The sequence below is a fragment of the Arvicola amphibius genome, chromosome 10, assembly GCF_903992535.2.
Source record: "Arvicola amphibius chromosome 10, mArvAmp1.2, whole genome shotgun sequence".
In the NCBI taxonomy this organism is placed as follows: domain Eukaryota; kingdom Metazoa; phylum Chordata; class Mammalia; order Rodentia; family Cricetidae; genus Arvicola; species Arvicola amphibius.
The window spans coordinates 106,489,316-106,507,686 of record NC_052056.1 but is presented as its reverse complement, the minus strand read 5'-3'; the positions used below and the strand labels follow the sequence as shown (position 1 = coordinate 106,507,686).

General features: G+C 44.7%; 1 protein-coding gene across 1 annotated transcript in view; it reads left to right on the top strand.

The window, feature by feature from the left end:
- Fry (FRY microtubule binding protein) overlaps positions 1-18,371 on the top strand; it is a 250,702-nt gene that overhangs the window by 47,795 nt on the left and 184,536 nt on the right. The window lies entirely within an intron of this gene.

The window sequence follows — 18,371 nt, the reverse complement described above, 5'->3', positions numbered from 1 at the left end:
CTATTTGGGGGATCTTATCATTGAAGATAAGACTCTCAAAACTACATACTTCTATGAGACCCCTGCCAAAGCTTCCCTTAAGCCCAGAAGAGAGCTGGGGGAAGGACTCATGCTTGCTCAAAAACAAGCATCTTGATGTGACAAAGGGGTTAGCATCCTCAAAACTATGTCTGGAAGAACTCAGGAGAGTCAAGAGCTGGTGACTGGGGAAAGCAAAGCACTATGGGTAATGTGTCTACATGCTGGGCAGGGTCTTCTGGAGCACACATTTGTTTTTACTCTATGCTGTGCTTAGACACTTGATCTCCTGGGCACTGTTTCCTATTTTTTCCAAACAGAAGTATTCTTTTTCTTCAGGCTAAACCTCACAGGAGCATCCATGCTTGCTAACTGATAGAGCTACAGACTTATCTAAGTCCTCAGCACATTTGAAGGTCACTAGATATCTTAGTTCTGTAAATCCGAAGGAAGATTATATACCAGTTAACATGGGTTTTGTTTTGTTTTATGTTTTGTTTGTGTTTTTGCTCTTTTACACTCTTTTGCGGTTTTATTTTGAGACAGGGTCTCAGACTGGGTTTGTGGCAAGCCTGTCTTGAACTCATGCCTCCATCTCCCCTCAAGTACTGGGATTACGGGCTTGCACCATCATGCCCAGCTGTATCTAATACCTTAAACAATCTGGTGTCACTTCTATTTCAAATACAGATTAATGGACGAAAGGCAGGGTGTAGAAGTCTATCTAAAGACTTAGGGAGAGGAGAGAAACTTGCAGGACAAAGAGCGGGAAGAAAGCTAATTCTGATGACGAGAGAGAGAGAGAGGGGGGGAGAGAGAGAGAGGGGGAGAGAGAGAGAGAGAGAGAGAGAGAGAGAGAGAGAGAGAGAGCTGCTATCACCATAACAATCCAATAGATGGTGGACAATAAAGCCTTTGCTGTGGCACATGAAAGTTCCATAACTTTTCGGTACCCGAAGAGCTATGCTAAGTGTAGGAAGCAAGACAGAAGAAAAAGATGTTCCACAGAAATCAAATTTGTTTTCTTCTTCATTGATATCTTTATAAGCATCTCTCACTTACTCAGCAATGTTTCTATTTGTACCCAAAAGATGCTCAAGTCAGAGTCATTAATATTTATAAAAAAAGTCAATAATTTTATTCTCTGTTTTAATACTTCATGAGGACATTTAATCACCTTCATTCTCATTTACTGTTATCCTTGTTTTGTCTTTCTTGTGTCCTAAGCAAACTAAGAGAGGTTATCTATGTCATTTTTATATTTTTATCTCAAAACACAAAAGTCAGAGGAAGCACTCACTCTTACTCAGCTCAGTGTCATCGTCCCCACTCAGTCATCGGTGATAGTTGAGCTGGGTATAGAATTCTGGGTGGACTCCTTTGTCCTCTGGACCTTTAGATGAGACCTTTGAAGCTCTATTTTACTCAGTTGCCTCTGGTTCCTGTTAAAAAGTGTTTTTGTTTTATTTCTTTGTAGATTGTTTACTTTTTATTCTCCTTGCCCCTAGAGCTCTGAACTTTAACTACTCTGTGTTTGCATGTGAATATAATTTTGTGCTCGAGATTCTGCTTTTTGAATTCAGACTCGTATCACTCATTCATTCATAAAGTCTGAGGAATTCTTGACCACTTTTTATTTGAGTATAGCCTTTTATCCTCTTTACCCATTCCTAATACACATTACCTGACATCCCCCCCCCTGCAAGTCAGGGTTTCCCTGTGTAGCCCTGGCTGTCCAGGAACTCATTCTGTAGACCAGTCTGGCCTCAAACTGCCTCTGCCTCCCAAGTACTGGGATTAAAGGAGTGTATCATCACTTCCTGACCAATATTTTTATTTCTTCATGCATTATATTATATTATAATGTATCTTTTTACTGTTCTTTTATCATTGCTCACACTTCATCTCTAATGCATCCTGAGTAATTTCCTCAGACCTATATTTCAATTTATTTGTGTTCTCTTGGGCTTTGTCTAATATGTTACTTAAGCCTCCTATGCAGAATTTTATGTTCTTAATCCCCAGAAGTTCTGTTTATTTCCCTTTTAGTGTCTGTTTAACGGTTGCTGGGGTTTCACTGTGTTCTGTTCCTCCCTCACATTCACAAGTCTCTTTTATGTACTCTGTCATCTTCAGCGTGTGTTTTCTGTCCTCCTGTAAGTGACTGTGTGCTGTGACACCGGCTCTCAAAGGCCTGTACCTGACAGTGTTTGCAAATAATAGATTGTCTTCATTGTAGAGCAGAGTTTCAATAAGGTCTTATATTTCCACTCTCCCACCACTGGAGACCCAAAGGTCTCTTTATCTTCATGTAAGCAGCCAAAATGCTTCCAGGATGATGAGACAAAGAGCCCTCCCATGAGCAACCATGATGCCATCTCCTTCCTTGCCCTCAGTCTGTCTTGTCAACTCATTTCTGCATTTTAAAAATGTGTATATTCCACTCAACGTTTCCGGATATTGCACGGGAGAGCTGTGGTCCTCTTTGTCCATGTTTCTGTTTTGATGATCTGCGGAGTTCCCGCTTTGTTTCCCATGCTGGTAAAAGTAGGAATAAGCCTCTGTGTGTCCAAGCATGAGTTCCCAGAGCAGGGTAGTGAACAGACAGGAAAGCGACAGGAATGTCACCGTCTCTCCTCTCTGATCCTTTCTGTCTAAGCACACCTTTGCCTCTTTCATCTTTTTTAAACCTTCATTTCCTATTTTTCTGTCCCTTGGTTTTGCCCTACCCTTTTTTCTGCCATTCACCGGTATAAGCCCATTTCTTGCCTGCCACCTTACATCTGTGAATACTGATCCCCTGGAATTCTCAGCTTCACCTGCAGGCACATGCATGCTTCATTAGTACTACCTTATTATCCTCTTGGGTCAGATATTGTCTTCACTGAATTAGAATAATCCTGTGGAGTAGTATAGAGAATGTTATAGTTTTAAGAGTGTGTGCTGCTTTGTGGAGCTTTTGTTTATGTGTGTGTACAGATCAGATCGTAGTATACACTGTATTTTCACAGGGGTGGAATATTCAGGTGCAAAAGCCCCTGGAACCTACAGAGAGACAACACCTGTGTCCCTGTGTCTTCTCCATTTTCTCTCTGTCCTCCCCTCTCTCCCCACATCCCCAGTTTTTAATGCTGTGCATGTAGTAGACAGTTAATGTTTTGTTTTTAAAGATATATTTGTTTTTATTTTGTGTGTATGACTATTTACACAGTACTTGCGTACTGCATGTATGTGCTTGCTGCCTTCAGAGGCCAGAGGCGGGCATCAGATCCCCTGGAGCTAGAGTTACAGGTGGTTGTGAGCTGCTATGTAGACACTGGGAACTGAACCTGCGTCCTGTGGAAGAGCAACCAGTGCTCTTAACCACAGAACCATCCCTTCATCCCTAGTAAATGTTTTATGAGTGAATGACTATGCCAAGAAATAAATGACTAAAGCTTTAACAGAGCATCTGCAAAGGAACCCATGTATTTTGAAGGCCATGTTGCTCACCTCCACACTGATAATTAGCAGTCTTTCTCTATCTTTCTTACTTCATAGGCGAGTGTTCTACAATAAGTTGAACAGAAAAGACATTGACTCTTAGTCTACCTCCTTGGGGGCATCTGAGGATGCCTCATTATTCATTGATAAGGACACTGTCCTGCCCACTCCATCAGTAGATGATCTCAGCCACAGAATGTCTACTTGCACAATTTACCAGTCTCTGTTTGTGTAGCATCTGTCACTGAAGTCATTGGCTATGACTTTCTCAATAAACTCCATTTAAAAACAGGTCTCTTCAGCTCTTCCAAATTCAGGAGCCTCAATGGTTTCAACTCTATTGATGAAATGGATACAAAGCTATAAATGATATGAGTGGATATAAAGATATAGTTATTTTAGGCAAACTGATTATGATTTGAATCCTGATTGCACCTCTCTAGGTGTGTGGTCCTGGGCAAGGCCAGGTGTTAGCAGTGACTGCGCTTGCATTTCCTGGCCACTCTGGCCCGAATAATCACACAAAAACTGGATTAATTACAACACTGTTTGACCTATTAGCTCAGGATTCTTATTGACTAACTCTTACATCTTAACCTAACCCATTTCTATCAGTTTATATTTTACCACAAGGCTCGTGGTTTGTTACCTCTTGCTTCTTGGGCAGCTACATGGCATCTGCATGACTCTACCTTCTTTCCTTCTCTGTCTCTGCTTGGATTTTCTGACTTGCTATATTCTGTCTTGCCATAGGCCAAAGAGTTTCCTTATTAACTGATGTTGGATTTTCCTCTGTATGCTGTGATTAACATTAATGAATAAAGAACTGCTTTGAGCCTATAGCAGAGCAGGGTGGGGCGGAGCAGAGCTAGGCTAGGCAGGGAGGACTGGACTGAATGTTGGGAGAAAGAAGGGTGGAGTCAGGAGAAGCCATGTAGGCCTACCAGAGATCGACGCCAGATGGAACTTTACCTGGTAAGCCACTGCCATGTGGCAATACACAGATTAATAGAAATGGCTTAAATTAATATGTAAGAGTTAGCCAATAAAAAGCTAGAACTAATGGGCCAAACAGTGATTTAATTAATAGTTTCTGTGTAATTATTTCGGTTCTGGGCAGCCAGGACGAACAAGCAACCTCCTCCAACAGTTAACAAATGGTAATAAAACATATTCACAGCATACAGAGGGGACTCCCACATCAGTCAGCCTCTTCCTTCCCCTGTTTGCAGGAGGAGTGTCAATGCCTGATTCCCAGGTCACAGTGACATGTGGAGAGCCTGGGGTACTTGTGCACACACATGTGGTGCTCAGCCTGTCATCCTCTCCTTAGTTGAAATTGGGGCACTAGGGTCTGTAACATGAACAGGGCCTGCTTGTTGGGGTTTTCTGTTCTGCCCAGTAACCCCAGCTGTTTAGCCCCAAAGAAAATCACACAGAGATCTCTATATGTTATAAAGCTGATTGGCCCATTAGGTCAGGCTACTTATTAGCTCTTGTAGCTTATATTAACACATTATTCTGATCTATGTTAGCCATGCAGTTCAGTACCTTTTTCAGTGGGGCAGATCACATCCTGCTGCTTCAGTGATCTGGGCAGGAGTGGGAGGAATCAACTTCCTCCTTCCCAGAATTCTCCTGTTCTCATTGCATCATGTCTACTTCCTGTCTAGTTTTCCTGCCTATACTTCCTGCCTGGCCAATCAGTGTTTATTTAAAACATGATTGACAGAATACAAACAATTCTCCTTCAAGGGTCAAACAACTCCATCTTCTTGGACACCAGCCTCTCTTGGTGTGTACTCAAGCAGAGTGAAGGCTTCGGCAAGCAGTTGACTGCCCACTTCAGCCTGATTCTTCCCCCTGAACTTGGCCATGATACATGATACAGCCAGAACTTTTTTCAATCAACTCATTTAGGGCCCTCTGAGTACTTATGTTTTGGGAGGTGATAGAGACCAACAAATGAAAGTTCTTCACAGAAAGCAACAAGACCACCCTCTCACTGTGTTTCCAACAAAGTACTTAAGGTTCTCACAGATGTTGTCTTAGATGCTTTGTGTTTGTGAGTGCACATCTTTAAAAAGAAGCAACTTAATGAAGAAAGAGTTTAGTCAGGCATGAGAGATTCCACAATGATCCCGGAGGAAGTGTGGCAGCAGGCAGAGGGGCCTGACACATCGTATCTTCAACCACAGACATGAAGCTGAGAGAGTGAGCTGGAAATGGGGTGGGGCCATAAACTGCCAAAGCCTGCCCACAGTGATGCACTTCCTCCAGCAAGGCTCCACCTCCTAAAGGTTCCATAACCTCCTAAAACAGCACCACCTACTGAGGACCAAGTGCTCAAACACATGAACCTGGGGTGGGGGAAGGGCAGGGCATTTCTCATTCAAATCACCTCCTATGTGAACAGTGAGGACCACAGCAGTGTAACCAGGCTATGAAGTGGTCCCAACAATGAGGGTTTTCAGAGACCTTCAAAGAACTGTCATACATTCCTGAAGATAGGCAGGCCCAGAAACAACTATAAATAGCACAGTGCCAGGTCACACTGAAAGCCAACTAACCCACCATAGCAAAAGATGGGCTGCTCTGGTAAGTCCAGAATTGCAAATTTCCAAGGCTGACTCTTTTGTCTGACCCCTCTCTCGGGTCTGACTAACATTCAAAACCTTACTTTTCCATCACAGACTGCAGGTGACCTATACTTCCAGTAAAGTCACCTAGTTGGGCCCCAGCATTACCTACTATAATGTGAGAGCGGTCAGGCAGCCAGTTGTAGCCCTACTATGTACGGTCATAGCCCTAACATGTGCAACAAATGTTTTAACTCTCGCATCTTTGGAACTTTCAGTTGTCTCTGCAAAGACCCGCAGGGGAAACTATTTGGGGCATTAACACATGCCTGCAGCTAGAACATCCAACAAGAAGGAGACTCTCAACTCACTTGATGAAGGAGTTGGAAAGAGCTGTGTGTGGCTTTGTTCTTGACTGGGAAATCTCAGAAAAGGCAAATATCCATGCGATTTCTAAAGCAGCCAGCCCATGTGGCTTTCACCTTGTCCTTTGGCAAAAACTAAGATGGAGAGAGAGAGCCAAGTTGCAGGGACTCTCACAATGGAAGGTTCTGTGAAGGTGGGGTTTGCCTGAGCCGGGTTAACAGTCCCTTGCATGAGACACACTGGTTCAGACCCAGGTCGGGCCTTCAGGTACTGGCCCTGTGCCCAGTCGGGAGCTCCGGGCTGGACTGGCAGCTGTGATGATTCATTAAAATGTTAATTGAGCTATCATAGAGCTAGAATGGAGGCTTTACAAAAAGCATAACGAGGCCTAGCTGGCTTGCTAACACCAAAGAAATGAATGAGACTGAACGTAAGCTAGACGTAACACAAACTGTTTCCATGAAGCAGGGAATCTTTGAGAAATCTAGGATACCAAACTATTGCAACACCCAGCATGTGTGATGAAGGATGCTGTGCCCTAAGACCAAACCTGTATGAACTACAGTCACGGCCAGCTGGCTTCTGGAAGGCCACGCAGTTAGCCAATGGTGGCATTGCAGCATCCTAAAGGCCCAGGTGCTGGAAGGAGGGTCTGTGGTAAACCTCTATCCCTAGACTCCGGCTTTGTCTCTTGGAAGTTGGTTTTAGAGCCAGCATGAGGACAACCTGGTATCTTCCTGACGCAAGCAGGATGCCGTGTCAGGACTGAGAACGCCTTGGCACACCGCCAGCAATCTCTATGGGGCCAGTGTTTTCCAGTTCTCATTAAACTTGATTCTGAGCTCTAAGTAGTGAAGCACTGGGCAAGTGAAACGCACCCAGCCTTGCTTCCTGTGACTCTGGAACCGATCTGAAAAGAGGACCTAGGTTAGGATCTTTGCTGTTTAGACTCACGATAGACCTTTTTCGATTTTGGCTAGGGATGTAGCTCAATGGTAGACTACTTGCCTAGTGTGTACAGGGCCCTAGGTTCAACCCCAGCATCCTCACCCCCAAAATAAATCAACTAATCAGGGCTGGAGAGATAACTCAGCAGCTAAAAGCACTGGCTAATCTTCTAGAAGACCTAGCTTCCATTCCCAGTGTACATGTGGTGACTCATGACCATCTTAACTCCAGTCCCAGGGAATATGACGCCCTCTTCTGGCCTTCCCAGGCACTGCATGCACGTGGTGCACATACATGCATGCAGACAAAAATCTATACATGTAAAATAAAAACAAATCTTTAAAAATCAATCAATCAAAAAAAAGTATCAGTCAGTTGGCCAAACAATAATTCTATAGATCAGTTTAACTTTCCTCAGGACATATAGTCCAGAGACTCTGTGGTTAGACATTGTTTTACATTTCACCTTCAAATGGTCTGTGTTGCCCTCAGACTTCCAGATATCAGAAACATCATAAAGGTCATACCCTTTCACCTGGAGCCCTTCTTAAATATTTAAGGGGTTTGTGAGCTGGAAAACCCTTCTGCCCCAAGAGACAGAATTACTACCTCAAAGTTCAGCTTTTTTAATTCCAGCTCCTCACACACGGTGAAATTTAAAGACTTATGAACCTCACCCTGGTACGCGTCAGGATGGCCAAGCCTGAAAGAGGGTAATCTTCCTGCATCATGATTCCTGCCAATCTTGCTTGGCTAAGCAAACAGCGTGTGTTTGTTGGCCGGGGCTGTGTAAACAGCAGGGACACAACCTTCAGCTCTCCTGGCAGCGGTTTGAAATCTGCGTCCCTTCTTTGTAGCCAAAACCCTCTGTAATCTGAGGCCACCGTGGCTTCAGCACACCTGATGAAAGCGCACCAAGGACAATCTAGATGGAGCTCCCTGCTGAGCATAGTGATAAAAGTCCGAGTCACACTGCTCAAAGCAGATACGGGAGGACGGCCGGTCACATGGGGAATATTCATGCCATGCTTGGCAAGGAACCGGCTTATTTTCCCAAGTATAGTTAAGCCAGTAACTTTTGAGCCAGCTGCTGGTAGTGAGGCACCTCAGGCTTGCCCTTTCCTTCCTTATTCTCTCTCAAGTCGTTCCGGGGACATCTGTAGACTCACCGTAGTTCAGAACCGGAGCTTTGCAGGTCACTAAAGGTGGAGATAATAACTGGAGAAGGATTCCCCTGGGCTCCACTCCCAGCTCACTGAGATGTTCTCACAGATGAGCTGCAGGGTCCCTTTTCTCTGTGAGTGGATAAACCCGAAGTTTGGTTTCCTGCTTGTGAGTATGCCTGGAATCACGCAGGTGAATAAACATTTTTTGTGGCTCCTAAGTAGGACTTTTCATCAGAGAAAAAAAAAATAATGTCCCACCATAGTGCATTTGAAACGTATAGCAGAAAAACTGTGTGAGAAGTATCTTGAAATAGGAAAAAAATCAAAGGGAAAAATCAAAGGGCTTTGTACTCCAATTTAGTAGTATTCGTTCCTCCATGAGTAAGGCTATACTCTACTTATTTAATATTTTTATTTATTCTTTGAAATCCTCATACATGTGTATAGTGTATGTTTATGGTGTGCACCCCACTCCCTCTCTCCAGCTTCTACCGTGACCCCTCCTGACACATCTCCCTCTCAACTTCATGTCCTTTTTAAATAACTTGCTAGGTTGAATTAGTGTTGCCCATATATGCAGAGATGCAGGTCATACACTTGGGGACAGGCAATTACCAGTGGCCACCCTTCCCAAAGAAAAGTGATTCTGTCCCTCAGAAGGTATCTACACATTCTCTCTCTCTCTCTCTCTCTCTCTCTCTCTCTCTCTCTCTCTCTCTCTCTCTCTCTCTCCTCGTGCATGAATGCATGTGTGCGTGTGTGTGTGCGTGTGTGTGTGATAGTACACATATAAAGGTCAGAAAGAATTAATGGGGGTCAATTTTCTCTTCCCGCCACATGGGTCTTGGAGATCAAACTCACTCAGGGCAGCACGCTTGGTGGCAGGCTCCTTCCCTCACTGAGTCATTGTACCCAGAGATGCCATGAGAAATTATCAAAGTTTCCTCTTTTTGAGTATATAAAACGTGGTAGACATTATTTCTCAAGTTATTTCCTAGTTCTTCTTGCTCACATGCCTCACTTAACCATCCGCAGTGATCCCTTTCTCTTCCTGGAACAAATGAACTTTATCATAATGCTTCCATATGCATAGATAGATAAGATGGATCATATTCCCTACACCACCCTCCCCTGCCTTTGCCCACCTCCCACTGGTCCTCTTCCTCTTCTCAAAATGTTCCCCCTCTGCTTTCATACCGTGTGTGTGTGTGTGTGTGTGTGTGTGTGTGTGTGTGTGTGTGTGATCTAGAGTCTGCATACAGGAGCAGGCATATGCAATGGTGCTCTCCATCTCCATCTGCCTTTGTACGTGTAACACGCCTCCGTGCATCTTTAAAACTGATGTAAACAATGAAACTCCACTGTGTGTTTCTACCAGGTTTTCTTCACCTTCATCTATCACTATGCCTAATCGGGGTCCATTCCTTGGCTCCTGTAAATAGTGCCACAATCAGCTCATGAGTGGGTGTTTCTGCTGTATGTTGACCTAGATTTCTCCAAGTGTCTACCTGGGAGATACATAAATCCCATGCTAATTCTATTTTTAGCCTTTTGAAGAATCCCTGCTCTGTTTTTCCGCTGTAGATACTCTACTTTCCCGTGGATGGGGTTCCTATTCCCAGAAGCGTCCTTGCCGGCAGTTGTTTCTCTTCTTGATGACAGCCATGCTGCCTGGAATGAGATGGAATGTCGGTGTTCAAAACATTTTGATTTCCCCTTTTCAACTGTGCCTTTGTCATTCATGCTTCTTTCGAGAACTAACAGAGGCATCGTTTTTTAAATACAAGTAAGAGATCATATGAAAGCATTGTGTGTTTTGTAGTGACAAAAATTAGTAATAAAAATTCATTCAGGGGCCAGCAAAATGGTTCAGCAGGTAAAGGTGATTGTCACCAATACTGACAACCTGAATCCAGTCTCCAGATTCTATACGGTAGGACAAAAACAATTCCCTTGGAGTGTCCTCTGACCTTCATATGCCATGACACACACACCCTCACACACACTAGAAAATGTAAAAAGTATTTTATTTAATGTTTTGTTTAATATTCGCACATGCATATAATGTGTTTGGATCATATCCATTCCCTATTCCCTCCCTTCAGTTCTATCCTTCCTTTCCTTCAATTCTTTCCCTATTCTCCCCATCGCTTTCCTCCCAACTCCAAGGGTGTTTTTTTCTTTTGTCAATCTGATACTTACTGTGTCCGCTTAGAGCTCTCTATCTGCATGTGGGGGGGAGGGGAACAACCACTGAAATATGGGCGGCCTCTTGGGCTCGCTTCCCTGAAGAAAACTGATTGTCTCTCCTCCATTGGCCATCTACAGCCCATAGCTTCTCAGACAGGGGGTGGGACTCCATGGGCCTCCCCCACATTCATGCTGAGATTTTGATTGACTTGATCTTGTACATGGGTTTTTTATTTTTGGTTTTTGTTTTGTTTTGTTTCCGGTTTTTTGGGTTTTTTTTTTTTTTTTTTTTTTGGTTTTTAGAGACAGGGGTTTCTCTGCATAGCTCTGGCTGTCCCCGAACTCACTCTGTAGACCAGGCTGGCCTTGAACTCAGAGATCCATCCGCTCTGCCTCCTGACTGCTGTGATTAAAGTCACGCACCACCACCACCCAGCTATCTCTACATGTTTTGTAGATACAGTCACAGCCACTGTGAGTTCCTGTTTTCAATAGCCTATCACATCTAGAAATACCGTTTCAATACAGTAATCCACTCCCTCTGGCTCTTACATCTTCCCCTCTGCTCTTCTAGGGCTATCTCTTGTCTTGGCGGAAAGGGGCTGTGATCTAGAACTATTTATAATGCGTTCTGTTTTAGGGACTAGCGGTATCAGGCAGCGGCAAACCATTTGCCTCACATGCACAAGACCCTGGTGATTAGTCTTAGCAGCAAAACAAATAAACAAACGAATGAATGCATAGTGCTAGTTACGTCTTGAATGTTTTTCTTTTGATACAACGTGGTTATGTTTTCATACAGCGTTTTAAGTTTTGACGTTTCTACAAGTCAACAATATAATTTCGGCAGCAGGGACATTGGCTGAGGCGTGGTAGCAGTTTTAACCCACGCAAATCTGACGTCTACTGGTCATTATCATCAATTATCTGACTCATGTTTCATTAGACATTTGTATTGGTAGCTGTGCATTTCTAGTCACACCATGGTCCGTGTGATGCTCATTATACCTTCAGGGATTTCTTTCTACTCAGTTCCTAGGTCGAAGGGAAGTAAACTCGGAATGTTCCAGGAGGTTTTCTCAAGATGGTTCCGCAATATAAATATTTTAGAGGCAAGACTAGCCCGTGAAGGCCACAGGGAAAAGCGAGAGCTGGCTGGGGGTGGTAACTGAAGTAGAAAGAAAGGATGGATCAGGGACGTGTCTCTGCAACTGGGGTCAAGGGGGCAGAGAACTGAAAAGGCCACCATTTTGGAAGTTCCTAGGGTCCATGGGGATGCCAGCTTTAGTAGTGAGAGGAAAGCCAGCTCACAATGATTGAAGCAAAGGGGAGAAGAGAAGATGGTCGTGCGGACCGTCCCTGGAAAAGCAGGTAGAGGAGCGACAGAAAAGGAACAGCCAGTGAGGGGGGCGGGGAGGGGGTATGGTGAGGAGGTCACTGAGGTGACCGGAGCGTGGGCTTGGTGATGGCTGGGAGAGGGGCCAGTGGGAGAGATTGGAGATGAAGGCTGTGAGGAGCTTCTGTGTGGAGCAAGGGCCTGAAGAAGTAGACAAAGATCCAGCCAGATGAGCTGAAGTCTGTTCGGTAAACACAGTGAGGCTGTAAAGAAATAAGCTAGGACCCGTAAAGTCAAAATAACCAGCAATAGAGACTGTAATCCAGAAAGAAAAGAAGTGAAGGCCGCAGCCCGTGATTCACAGCAGCTATTGTAGAAAGTGAAGAGGGCCGGGAGCCATTCTCTTCTTCAATTAAAATGAAAATTAACTTTGTAGCCGAATTTAATTGAAGTTTCCCCTCCACTGTTCCGATAATGGATTTGGTCTTGGGACTGTTCAGTGCGACAGACACATAGGCTCCGCTGATAGGAGCAGAGCCAGCTGCAAATAGGACAGATCATCTCGAGAGGTTTCGTTTAAGTAAGTACCCAGATAGTCTTCCTGACTTTGGGCCCTACCATCATGCTTTGTGGTGTAGCCTCACCCCATCCCCTGAATTGTCTGACTCTATCTTTAACTTCTTTGGGGTAGTTGGTAACATTCTCTTGACCTTGAATTATTTCCCCCAGTTGAAAATCAGCGTACGTTATTTTACATACAGAAACTCGTTTTTATTAGCTGAAGCAGACATCTCTACCTCTGCAAGCCCATACCCCTCTACATCTGAGGATTTTAACTAATGTTTTGTGCCCTGCTTTTCTTTGGTTCAGGTTGAAACAGCATTCCTGCCACTGCCAGGAGCTGATAGTTCTCTTCTAAATGCTTTGGTGGATTCACAACAATTGGGTCTCCAGCTCTCCACCCTGAAAGATACTATCACCATGGTGATGGGATGCCACGTGCCTCAGCATCCTCCTCTGCCTGGTGAAGAAGGGGGAAGCTATCTGAAATTAGTTTTGAATTTTTTGACAAGTCATATATAATGTGTGATATAAGTTTATAGAATGTGAATTTTCCATGCTCATAATATTCAAAGCCTTTCAGGCTAATGCTGCACCAAACAATGTTTTTATAAGTAAAAAAAAAAAATGCAAGCCTCAAAGACTTGCAAAATCTCGTGCTTGACTCAAGTGTGATTTGGGTCATTTTAATAATCACCCCACCATTCCATTAGATTTCCTCTAAAATGACAATTAAAATTTGTGTGGGGGCTGGAGATGACTCCCAGCCAGGAGCTCGGACGCCCCTCTGAGGACTCTGCTCTCAGCAGTGTGCTCCCAACTGTCTAACTCCAGTTCCACGGCGCACACCCGGTGCACAGACACACAGGCAGGCAAACACTCATAAAACAAAAATGAATAAATATTTATTAAAAGTATTAAAGTATTTCTAGTAACGTCGGCTTCTTCCTTTTGCTTCTCTAAAGCGAGCAGGATGTTCGTACTCTATCATGCACCCCCACACCATTTTTCACAGTAGAACTTTCTGGTCGTAGAAACATTTGAGGAAGTTCAAGTTAAAAATCTCAGTATCAGAAGGGCTCTTAAGCATCATCCCAAGAAAACGTGGGATTTGGTGTTAGCTCCTGCGCGTTCTACAGGAGGGCGCATGTCCATCTCAACACAGTCCAGGTAGTCATGGCACCGGAAGAAGTGTCCTTGAGAGTGTGGCAGCGCTCTGAGAGGCCACTGGTGTGACACTCAGCACCCTATGCCACTCATCAACGCTACAAAGTGGTTGGTCGGTCGGTGGGTCTGTCTGTCTGTCTGTTTTTCTCCCCCTTTTATCTAGACACTAACTGGAGCTTAGCGAAGATAAGAGCCTTCCAGAGTGCCAGGGATGCTGTGATTCCCTTCCCATGCCCTCACATGTCCTTCCAGCCACCATCATGGCTAAAGCCAACTAGGATATAGACAGGTGACACACTCAACACTCTGAGTATCTTGTGTGCCCCATGCCCCTGCTGGCTTAAACATTAATGCATATGACTTCAAAGACAGTATCATTTGGGTCTGCTAGCTTCCTGACATCTAGCCTGTGTAGGTGCCATTTGGAATTTGGGGAACCCACTAAAAAGTCAGAAGGGAGAAATGATTAATCGAATGTGCTCCTCAAATTCCCAAGATAAACTTGCCTTTGAGCCATGGGCCCCTTGAGACTTCTAACCATCTGAAATCTGGTCTGTTCGGCCACCTTTCTTCTTAGGAGTTAAGGAGTACTTGGTGTAAAAAGTCTGTGAGGTGATCACGTAGCTGGAACACCCTGAAATTATTTGAAAATAGGGTGGACGTCTGTGGCTTCACTCTGCCCTTTTTAGGAAGATACGGAAACAAAAAGCACTAGAGGCATGTTTTCTAAAGAGAGCGAGGGAGTAAGGGGAGGAGGGGTGGGAATGGAGATGCAAACTCCATAGCTTAGCATGTAAGATGCACAAACCGGGGCCGCCCTTTTCCTCCACAGAAACCTTCTGACCATAGATAATTGCCCTAAGGGGCTGGGAGAACCTTGCTCTTTGATTCAAGGGGAGAAAAACCAGCTTTGGAGAACTGCAGCAGGCTACATGGCAGGCAAGGCGTGTCCCCACACCGTTTATATGTGCAAGAGTCAGAGGAGAAGCCTCTGAGTTAGCTCCACCAGCAGTCCTGAGATTCAGGCTGTTGGAGTGGGTTTAGATAATGACTGATAAGTGTCTTTAAAAGTGAAAAACATGGTATGATTTAAATTTAAGAGACGAGGGCTGGAGAGATGGCTCAGAGGTTAAGAGCACTGGCTGCTCTTCCAAAGGTCCTGAGTTCAATTCCCAGCAACCACATCGTGGCTCACAATCATCTGTAATGAGGTCTGGTGCCCTCTTCTGGCCTGCAGGCATACTCACAGACAGAATATTGTATACATAATAAATAAATAAATATTAAAAAAAAATTTAAGAGACGAAAAAGGAAAAGAAGTAGATTTGTCAAGGCTGTATTTTAGTTGTTTGTTTAGTTATGAAGGATTCAAGCACGAGCTATGAGACTAGAGTAGCATGTCAAGCCATGTGGTCATTTTCAAACACTCGCGGCAGACTTGTTGTGACTCTCGGAACTTGCTTACCTCCAGCATGATATGGGGTGAATACAGCTGTCCTTCAGGACTGACAACTTCAGTGCTCACAACTGTCATTTGGGCTCCAGGAGCTTCCTCACTGCAAATACCAACTCCACAGATCTTCATGTACCCGTGTAAGCAATGTGGTGCTGGCATAGAGGGTGCGGTCTTCCATACCCTTTTCATACTTTTGTTTGGAGACAGGTTCTGACTGGGTAACCCAGGTTGGTTTGGGGCTCTTTCTCTTTTTTAGAATACTTTTATTTTTTCTTTGACATTTTATACTTGTGTAAAATGTATCTTAATCATACCTATCTGAGCTTCTCACTTTCCCCAGGCCACCCGGTACATTCCTTTTCATTCCCTAGACCCCCAACAATCCCCTCCCATTCCCCAGACCCCCCAACAATCCTCTCCCATTCCCCAGACCCCCCAACAATCCCCTCCCATTCCCCAGACCCCCCAACAATCCCCTCCCATTCCCCAGACCCCCCAACAATCCCCTCCCATTCCCCAGACTCCCCAACAATCCCCTCCCATTCCCCAGACCCCCCAACAATCCCCTCCCATTCCCCAGACCCCCCAACAAATCTCCTCTCATTCTCCCAGACCTTCTAACACACCCCCTTCCCATCTTCATGTCCTCTTCTTTCTTTTTAATAACCCACCAAATCTAATTAGATCTGCTTCCTTCCCTCCTTTCTTCCCTCCTTTCCTCCTTCCCTCCCCTGCCTTCCTTCATCCCTCCACCCCTCCATCCCTCCTTTCTCTTTATCTTTTAGATAGTGTGATGTTCTTTCTCCCAGGTCTGCTCTTAAACCCCCTGATACTGATAAATCCATACTGGTACAAAGGTACAAAGAGGATGTTTGTGAGATTTAAGTGTCAACTAGACTCTCTGCCCAGCGCCGTCTTCCAGATGCATAGGGACACAGTCACTTGTGTGTCACCCCCCCCCCCAGTAGTGAATTCCATATGTCAGGGGTGCAGAGAAGTCCGACAAGGGCCGAGAGAGTGGGACTGCTGACCAGAGCAGCTACACAGAAAATTTTGTGCGTGAAATAACAGATAATGGTAATCCCACTGGGCGAGAATAAGACTGCTACCACAATTCTGGAGACAAATTTGAAGCGAGCTTTATTAAATATTGGCCAGGATGGTGGTCACTGGCCAGGTCCATACTCGGGATTCCCAGAATATGGCTCCAAATTCCATTAGTCAGGGGCTTCTAAAGGCAAAACCCACACGGCTCCGTGCTTCCCACCTTCACCCAATTAGGGGCAAGCATACGCCCTGATGCACTTTCTGCCTACGTACCTCCCGCCTTTGTGTGATCAAGCACATCCCGTTCTGTTGGGGCAGCCAAGCTTGTTTACAGAAGGGAAGACACGAGCAATGGCCCAGGAAGTCATCTGTCTTAGGGCAAAATGGGGCTTACAGGTTAGAGACTTTTCTGTTTCCCAGCTCTCTTATGCACAGTAATTTAAACTTAAAATATAACTTTAGGCCGGGCGGTGGTGGCGCACGCCTTTAATCCCAGCACTCGGGAGGCAGAGGCAGGCGGATCCCTGTGAGTTCGAGGCCAGCCTGGTCTACAAGAGCTAGTTCCAGGACAGGCTCAAAAAAAGCTGCAGAGAAACCCTGTCTCGAAAAACCAAAAAAAAAAAAAAAAAAAAAAAAAAAAAAAAAAATATAACTTTAGCCCTCACAGTAATAGTCAGGGGAAAGGGGGAACAGAGCTACAATTTTGAAAGTGAATTTAGTCCAAGTCTTCAAAGAAAATGATTAAGACAGCATCTTTAATACATGCCGATGAGGAAGGAAGCTCCGTATGTTATTTTACTGAGACATCAAGCGCACCGTCCTAGCTAACGGGCCTGAGTATCATGTGTGGCAATACCTACCGGCTGGGCCTGTTTTCAGAATGTCGCTTCCTTCCCATGCGTGCACAGATGTGTGCTCAGGAAGCACCATGTCTACGAGCTCCCCACCGTTTGTAGTAAGAAAGCATTGCTTTAGGGCGTGGGAAGCTTCAGAGTACGGATGGCCTGGTCACACACACCCACTCCCAGCAACAGAAGCCTCTTCTGAGAAAAACTGAGAAGGGAATCATGCTGGGGATGTAAGCTGCTGACATGTGACATCATTCGCTTCAGGTTGATCTCATGTGTTGATGCACTGCCAATTTTTGAACTTATATCGAATAAGTATTTATGTAGCTCTAGTACAGAGCCACAGAAAACTAGCATAGAAGCCATGACCCCCTCCATCGTCATGTATGGCTTTAAGCAATAGATACTAAGAATGACTCTCTCATGTGTGTGGGGGTCTCAGTGTGTGCCACATTTGAAATAAAAGCTTCCAGCATGAAAAGAGCTCATGAAATTGACAGTGGAGGTAACTGACAATAAATCTACTTAATGGTGCAGAATTAATCATTTAAAATTGCAAATCTTATCAATCTTTCCCACAATAAAATTTTACTATTTATTTATTGAGACAGGCTCTCACTATGTAGCCCTGACTGGCCTGGAATTTATATGTAGACCAGACTGGCTATGAACTCACAGAGATCTGCCTGCCTCTGCCTCTGCCTCCCAAGCACTGGGATTAAAGGTGTGCACCACCACAATCATAGATATACATATACACATATGTTTAATTTTTAGCTCACACATGCATACACAAAATGGAGGACCCTAACCCAGCACCAAGCCCTGCTCCTTGCCAGGACATTTAAGTGCTGAGAGAAACTAATAGAGTTTTCTGCCTGTCTGGAACTTCCTGGCAAGTAGGAGAGGCACTTGAGGACCTCATTCATGCATTTCTTACATCCCTCTGTAACATGGCCATGGACATCACTCATGCACACATCTCTCTATATTGTGGCCATGGCTGTGGACATCTCTCATGCACACATCCCTCTGTAACGTGGCCATGGACATCTCTCATGCACACATCCCTCTGTAACATGGCTGTGGACATCTCTCATGCACACATCCCTCTGTAACATGGCTGTGGACATCTCTCATGCACACATCCCTCTGTAACATGGCTGTGGACATCTCTCATGCACACATCCCTCTGTAACGTGGCCA